This window comes from Mixophyes fleayi, chromosome 12, assembly GCF_038048845.1.
Source record: "Mixophyes fleayi isolate aMixFle1 chromosome 12, aMixFle1.hap1, whole genome shotgun sequence".
Classification (NCBI taxonomy): domain Eukaryota; kingdom Metazoa; phylum Chordata; class Amphibia; order Anura; family Limnodynastidae; genus Mixophyes; species Mixophyes fleayi.
In genome coordinates, this window is record NC_134413.1 from 18,417,226 (window position 1) to 18,425,360 (window position 8,135).

The window sequence follows — 8,135 nt, forward strand, 5'->3', positions numbered from 1 at the left end:
GTTGGAACTAGTCTCCATCCTCTCTTTTGCATTGAATTACCTAAGATGGAGCTCCTCCCACAAAATGTTTAGACTGCAGTCACTTTAGCTGTTCTGACATCATTATCCCTGCCCCTATACTGTCTTTATACTTACAGATTCACTTATTTAACTTAAAGAAACAAGAGGTGTATATTGGAAGATGGCTCCCACCGTATTATTATTTCTTGATTAGCGGGTGAAATTGTATTGTCTTTGTAAAAAGAGAAAATTGTTGTTCATTTTATGTTTGTGTACACATGTATTTGCACATCTACAAAGAGTTCAAATCTTAAAGTAACAGTGGTAGCCCTGGGATATTTAAAGTGTACTTACATACCTCTGGTAGGTACTCTATTATGTTATAGTTGTAAACCCAATCTTTACAAGGCCAAAATAATAGCCCAAATGATAGAGTTTCACCTACAAAAAAAAATTAACTCTAGACATGTGCTTAAGCTTTAATGAAAGCACAAATCCTAAATGTAAAAGTACATCAAAGTGGTGTCACTATGCATGCTACCCAGAGTAAAATGGATATCTATCTACTTCTGGCCTGTTCTCATCATCATTTATTTATATAGCGTCACTAATTCCGCAACGCTGTACAGAGAACTCACTCACATCAGCCCCTGTCCCATTGGGGCTTACAGTCCAAATTCCCTAACACACAACACACACATAGACTAGGGTCATTTTTGATAATAGACAATTAACCTACCAGTATGTCTTTGGAAGGAAACCGGAGCACTTGGAGGAAACCCACACAAACAGAGGAGAACATACAAACTCCTCACAAATAAGGCCATGGTCGGGAATTGAACTCATGACCCCAGTACTGTAAGGCAGAAGTGCTAACCACTTAGCCACCATGCTGTCCAGGAGAATTCTGTGTTTGCCCACTTTCAGCATTCATAAAAGCAGTAGCAACTGTTGAAACAAACAAAAAAGCTTTTATTGCTTTGCAATGTATCACCCCACAAATTGCTGCAAACCTCGGTCTGAATGTTTTGTGACACACCGCAAGCTAAAATAAGAACAGAGACACTTTTAAAACAACCTCAAATAATTACCCCAAATTGCACTCAACTAATTCTCCCATGTATAGGGATAGCAAAATATGTGTATGCACAAGGCATTATACAAGGTATGATACAATTAAGGGTTTAACCAAGGATTTAAAACATAATTCCCCCTTCTGATATAGTGCAACTGCACACATGACCATTGTATACAGGTCCACAAATTGTTCATTGGGAAGGGAAATGGTGGGAGGTTGGTGTCATTTTGGAGGTTTGGATAATTGGGGGGACCTTCACTGTGTGTGTTCATTGTTCATGTAAAATGTATGTTGTGGTTTTGTTATACGAGCTAGGGGGGTTAATGAAGTCAGTAAAGCTTTTTATAAATCCTTTTTAAAGCTTCCTTTTTAATATATTAATTATGTTTTAGTTATATTTTTAAATACTTTTGAAAATTGGTATTCTGCCTTTTTACTGGTAGGTTAATTGGCTGCTAACAAATTGACCCTAGTCTGTGTGCCTGTCTGTGTGTTAGGGAATTTAGACTGTAAGCCCCAATGGGGCAGGGACTGAAGTGAGTGAGTTCTCTGTACAGCGCTGCGGAATTAGTGGCGCTATATAAATAAATGGTGATGATGATGATGATAGACTTGTTTGAAGCTCTCCTGTTGCCAGCTGGACCTAAAAATTCCTGCACTGGGAGGATAAGTTCTCCTAGTCACGAATGAAGGGGATGTTAGGTAATAATTACTGATTACGTAACATTATCATTCCGCTATGAAAACTTTGCTAACATTGTTTAAAACAATAAATAGTATTGATAACCCATAGAGTATATTGTACTCTGATGCGTTGTAAGGAGATGGAACGTGGGCACTGTAGTGCTTAGCTGAACATTTGTTCAAATATATACGGATTGATCTTTTTTTTTTTTTTTTTTTTTTTTTTTTTTTTCAATTATTCCAACAAACAAAGAGCTTTCTGCTGAATGGTTTATTGAATTGCTTTGAATACAGAATACAAGCTTAGTGAGACAATGCTAACATTGTACATACGGAACCAGGTGTAAATTGGTTGCTTAGCTCAAATCCATAAGATTTAATCAGAACATAAACCCTGTGAGTTTTCAATCCACAATTTGTGTTCTTAATGAAGTCACATTAAATTAAATGTTAAATGATAAGTCTAGAAACACATTTATCCGGCTTATTTCTGTTCGATGAAAATTTACAGATCAACATAATGGTTTAATCTGCCGCTTCCGAGGAGTCTGTGTCCTTATTCTACTGCTTGCACTTTAAAGAGTCTCACAGGAGCTTAAGAGCATTTCGTAAGCTGTGCATAACACATGTAAATGTGCCTGACATTTATACATGCGTGTCTACTTTACATACCTGGGGCCTGATTCATTAAGGATCTTAACTTGAGAAACTTCTTATTTCAGTCTCCTGGACAAAACCATGTTACAATGCAAGGGGTGCAAATTAGTATTCTGTTTTGCACATAAGTTAAATACTGACTGTTTTTTCATGTAACACACAAATACTTGATAGCTTATTTGTACACTGAAATTTAAAGTTGATATTTGTGTGCTACATGAAAAAAGTCTGATTTTCTCTGTTTTCCTTGTTCCATGAGAGGATCCATGCATCTAAGAGGTTGATCCTACCAGCACAATAAGTTGTTGAAGTGCATACATTCTTTCTTCCTCTGGTACGCATGTATAAGTGGACATTTTGGATTACATTAATAGAAGGCACCCACCCTTTTGTCTTTTTTAACTAGTCATCTATTATCTGGATTAACTTACCAGTTTTTATTGTGTCTAGTTGTTGAACATATATATGTATATATATATACATATATAAAAATATATTTTTAAATTTGCCATTAAGATGTTTGTGGAATGGTTTATGAGGAGTTTTCTAAAACTTTGTGTTTCTGTTTTAGTGCCATGTCAAATATTTTAATTAAACTTCATTTCAGCTGAGATTTGACGTTGGTTCCGCTTAGTAAGAGTTATCTCCATATAAAATCGTAATGATTTCTTACAAACGATGGGTAAATTACATGGCTCCTCCAGGCAGTGAAGAACTATAAGTCCCAGCATGCCTACAGAACCTCAGCACACCTACCCCTGTTCTATAGCAGGAAGCAGAGATCGGTCTAATGGTAATGTATAGAATGTCAGTTAAAGAAGTACTACACTTACATTGGAGTTTCTCTTTTAGAGTTGAAAGTTTGACACTTCCATTGAAGCTTCAATTAGTCCAATGCTATCATGGAGTAATGGAAAAACTCAATTCAGTTCTAGAAAATGAAGACATTAGTGACATTAGAGATTGAAAATACAAATTCAAATATAAAAGGCAAACCTCTATCTACAGTCATGGCCCAAAGTTTTGAGAATGACACAAGTATTGGTTTTCACAAAGTTTGCTGCTTCAGTGTTTTTAGATCTTTTTGTCAGATGTTGCTTTGGTATGCTTGAGTAAAATTATAAGCACTTCATAAGTGTCAAAGGCTTTTATTGACAATTACATTAAGTTTATGCAAAGCCTTCTTCACAACTATTGAACCTCTCTCCTTGAAGTTCTTGATGATCCAATAAATGGTTGATTTAGGTGCAATCTTACTAGCAGCAATACACTTGCCTTTGAAGCAATTTGTGTGCAAAGCAATGATGACTGCACGTGTTTCCTTGTAGATAACCATGTATAACAGAGGAAGAACAAAGATTTCAAGCACCACCCTCCTTTTAAAGCTTCCAGTCTGTTATTCTAACTCAATGGGCATGACAGAATGATCTCCAGCCTTGTTCTCATCAACAGTCTTACCTGTGTTAACGAGAGAATCACTGACCTGATGTCAGCTGGTCCTTTTGTGGCAGGGCTGAAATGCAGTGGAAATGTTGTTTTTGGGATAAAGTTCATCGTCATGGCAAAGAGGGACTTTGAAATTAATTGCAATTCATCTGATCACTCTTCATGACATTCTGTAGTATATGCAAATTGCCATCATAAAAACTGAGGCAGCAGACTTTGTGAAAAATAATACCTGTGTCATTTTCAAAACTTTTGGCCATGACTGTACATTGTGTTGTAGGTAATTTATTATGTACTATATTCTATTAGATGCTTATTCACAGACAGGTCCACTTGATCACTTTAAAACCATAAATATAATTTAGGACGTCTCTGAACTGACCTATCTCAAATATAAAAATAGTTCCACTAATGAAATGATTAAACTTTATTGCCGGCTAATAATAAATACAACAAAACGATATATATAATTCACGATATAACATTAATTTATGTAGAGCTTTTACAGGCATAAAAGATTAAAACTTATCAATACAATTTGAAAAAAATAAAACCTGCCAAATAGCTACTTGTAGTAAATGTAATAAATCATTTTTGTAACACATAGTAATCCGCTAGCTGAACAGTAGTGGAACGTAAAATACAATCATCAATGTTCTTATTTGAATTTTATTTTCAACAGCATATGCGTAAACAAAAAACAATTTTAATTATATACATTATAATATGGTGTGAAAAGAATAGACACACACAACAGCACTGGTACTTATTAAATGGACTGTCATCCATCATATGACTTTAATTTGTTATTGTGTACATGCCTTCCTCCAATGTTCATTAAATACATTGCTTTTCCTTTCTGTGCTTTTCATCCACGTATTTATATAAGCAGGCAGTGTTGTTTATGTCTGCTATCCTGGAACATGGCACAGTTCTGCCGGACTTCTGGCATTGGTTCCAATTTCATCCAGAGAGAAACTCTATGTCATATCAAATAGCAACAACAAACATTTAAACACATTTGGCCTGAGTCATTAAGAAGAGCAAAGCAAAAAAAAAAACCAGTAACTTTGCACCTTGGCAAAGCCATGTTGCATTGGAGGGGGGAGGTAAATTTTAAATGTGGGGACAGATTTATAGTTGGGGTAGGGCATGTCCTAGATCAACTTTACATTTCAGTGTAAAAATAAAGCTATAAAGTATTTGTGTGCTACATGAAAAAGCAGCCAGTATTTTCATTACATGCAAAATAATAAAGTCATTTATACCTCCTTGAATTGTAACATTTTTTGTCCAGGAGAAAAGTTACTATTTTTTTTTGCCTTATTCTTCTTAATGACTCATGCCCAATGGAGCTTCATTAGAGTTGGGTATGCACCTTCTGTTCTGTAAGAAAAGGATTTCCGTACTACGCATGCACACAGAAAATGAGTATACATATGTCAGTATCCTGATTATTGAGTATTTAAGACTTGCATACCCATACGATTGGAGAGGCGGAATGGGCAGACTCCATCTGAGCGACAGGAGGAGGAAAGTTACTCTGATGCGCCAGAGGCGAAGGTATTAATTAGCCTTTGTGAATCCATCCATTGCAAGAGGAGCACAAGCTACCAGCCAACATGTTATTGCACAACAGATCACTAGAGCCATCACTTGCTAAATTGACATTGGACCTGCACCCAATGTGTGACATCAATTCATCAAGTGTTCTCAGTCGCCTCAATACAAACATGTCAAAGATTATTCAGACATCTGGTCAGGCTTAAGGGAAACACACTATGGCTTAGTGTTGAAGGGTATTTTAATGATAACAGAGAAATCGGAGACAGTACTACAACTAATTTGATGAATACTGTTGATGACAATTTGAGAATCTGTAACGACTGATTCCATTGGGTGATGACCTTGATATTGATGAATGATGTATGATGAATTGCGGTTGATGCCCAATAGAGCCTTAATCCATAATCTTTTTTTTTTTGGGGGGGGGGGGGGGGGCATCAAAAAACCCATCACTTCAGCCACAACATTGACATCCTCTATCACTGAAGGGACTGGGTTGATAAGTGCTGGCATAAACTGTTTAATCTACATCATAAGAGTGGGCAGAAGCAAGGACTACCATATCCTCCTCTACCTTTTATCAAAGTGTTCTTCTTATTTGACATTACTTTGCCACTCTGTTTCTTAGAAATGCTGGGCTTTGTGAGTCGTTTCAGTGGTGTTAAGCTTACATTGGGTTATAATATTGACATCAGTTCTGAATGGTGATGAAGATGGAGCGCATTGAGGAAGATGCTCTCCCCGAGTCTGATCTCTGATCCATAGTCCAAAATGTATAATCTTCCTTTTTGTTATTTTTCATAATTGAGGACCACGAGCACACGTTACATTCATTATGGAGTTTATCATACTGCTGGTGGTGTCCTGGTATGCTGGAGGACCCAAATTCAACTCAACTACAGACTTAATGACTGTAGATAACATTTCCGGACAACCAGCTGGATGCAGCCTTTGGCCAATGAAAGGTTGGGTACACACTACAGGGTTTTCAGCTGATTATCGGGCCAATCAAACCATTCGGCTCGATATCGCATTAGTGTGTACACTGCAACAATAAACGATTATCGTTCCAAAACGCATCACATCGTTTCATTTGATTTTTTTAACCGGACTAAAAATATTGTGGAACAATGTCTTTCCAATTTTACAGTGTGTATGCACTCACGACCGACAGTGTGGAGTTTACAGAGTCGTGATCTTTTTAGCCGATGGTTATGACAGATCCGAAGGTAAATCGTGTAAATGAATCGGCATGCTGGTCAGGACATTTTATTTTATGTTGTTGGAAAAATTAAATATGTTGCATCGGGAGAAATTTTCTGTAGTGTGTACGCAGCCTTAGTGAGACTCTTAATATAGATTACTCTGTGGTGGTCGTCATAAAATACTATGAATAATTGTAAACTATATAAATGGTAATGTAGGAACAGAAAACAGCTCTAAAGTACACGATTTTATAAACAAAACCAAAAATTAAAAATTGTTCACCAAATGTTTTTGGGAGTGAAATCCAAAGACAAAAATGAAAACAAAATTCCAGGCTGGTTTTGCCAAAACTAAAATCACCACCATAACACTATGACAATTTTGGAAGCAAAACAAAGGGTGGATGGCTCACCTCTTACTGTTATCTACTGTGTTTGTGTACTGCAGGACATCTGTTATGTTTTATGTCGGAAATTTGCATTCTAAGGGCAATTTTCCAGTAGGAAAACATGTACACACCTAACATGACCATAAAGCGCTTGATGTGTGTTTATGTACTGTGGGAGGAGATTAAATAAGATAATTAGAAACCGAGACACATAGAACATACGTGTGACAGGGGTCCATTGTCTCTATAGTTTTCATTGTTGTTTAATTAAAGAAAGAGGTTGTAAAAATAAATGGAATTAATGTAATTTGGAAATGTTCACTATGTAGGTGATTCATACACACTGATAAGACAGAAAAGGAAGGGTCAGGCTTGGCGTGTCCTGGAATCCTGACCGATCCAGTGTGCACCCAGGAGAGGGCTGGCGTATTTTAGCCCAAGGGGCAAGACTCTACTCAGCAGCCTATTAGGAACATTTTTAATGGAAAACAATGCAGGTGGCCCAGTGGCCCAACCTAAGAGAGCCAACTATGGGACTGGCCTGGTGGGCAAATGCCCTGTGTGCATCTGTCAGAGGCTGAGAACAATCAAGGTTTAGCTCAATGGAAAGTGAGGCTGTCCAATCAGATGTATGTGATATACCATAAATCAGTCAGCCAATAAGCACAGTCTAGGGGAGTGGTAAGCTTTCTTACTGGATACAGCTGACGTAGGCATATGTATATTTTCATACATGCATGTTATAATCCATGCACCATGCAGTGTTCACACTCTGGCACTGGCTGCATTGAACTGCAATAACATTTTATTGTATTTTTCATGTTTGCACTAATTCCTCTACAATCATTATGTAGTATACAATTATATATGTACCACCAATATCCGGCATTTGTGAGCATAGTCACCTAGTACCGGTCACTCTTATTCACTAACTGGCCAGGTACAATGACCAAAAGGACTTTTCAGATCAAAACCACTTTGGCTCTTTTAGCTTTGCTATAATTTAGCACATTTATTTTTAGTACTGTATATTATCACTGGAAACACTTTAGGCTCCATAAACTTTACATAATATCATTCACAATGCCTGAGGTATAAGTACTGTATATA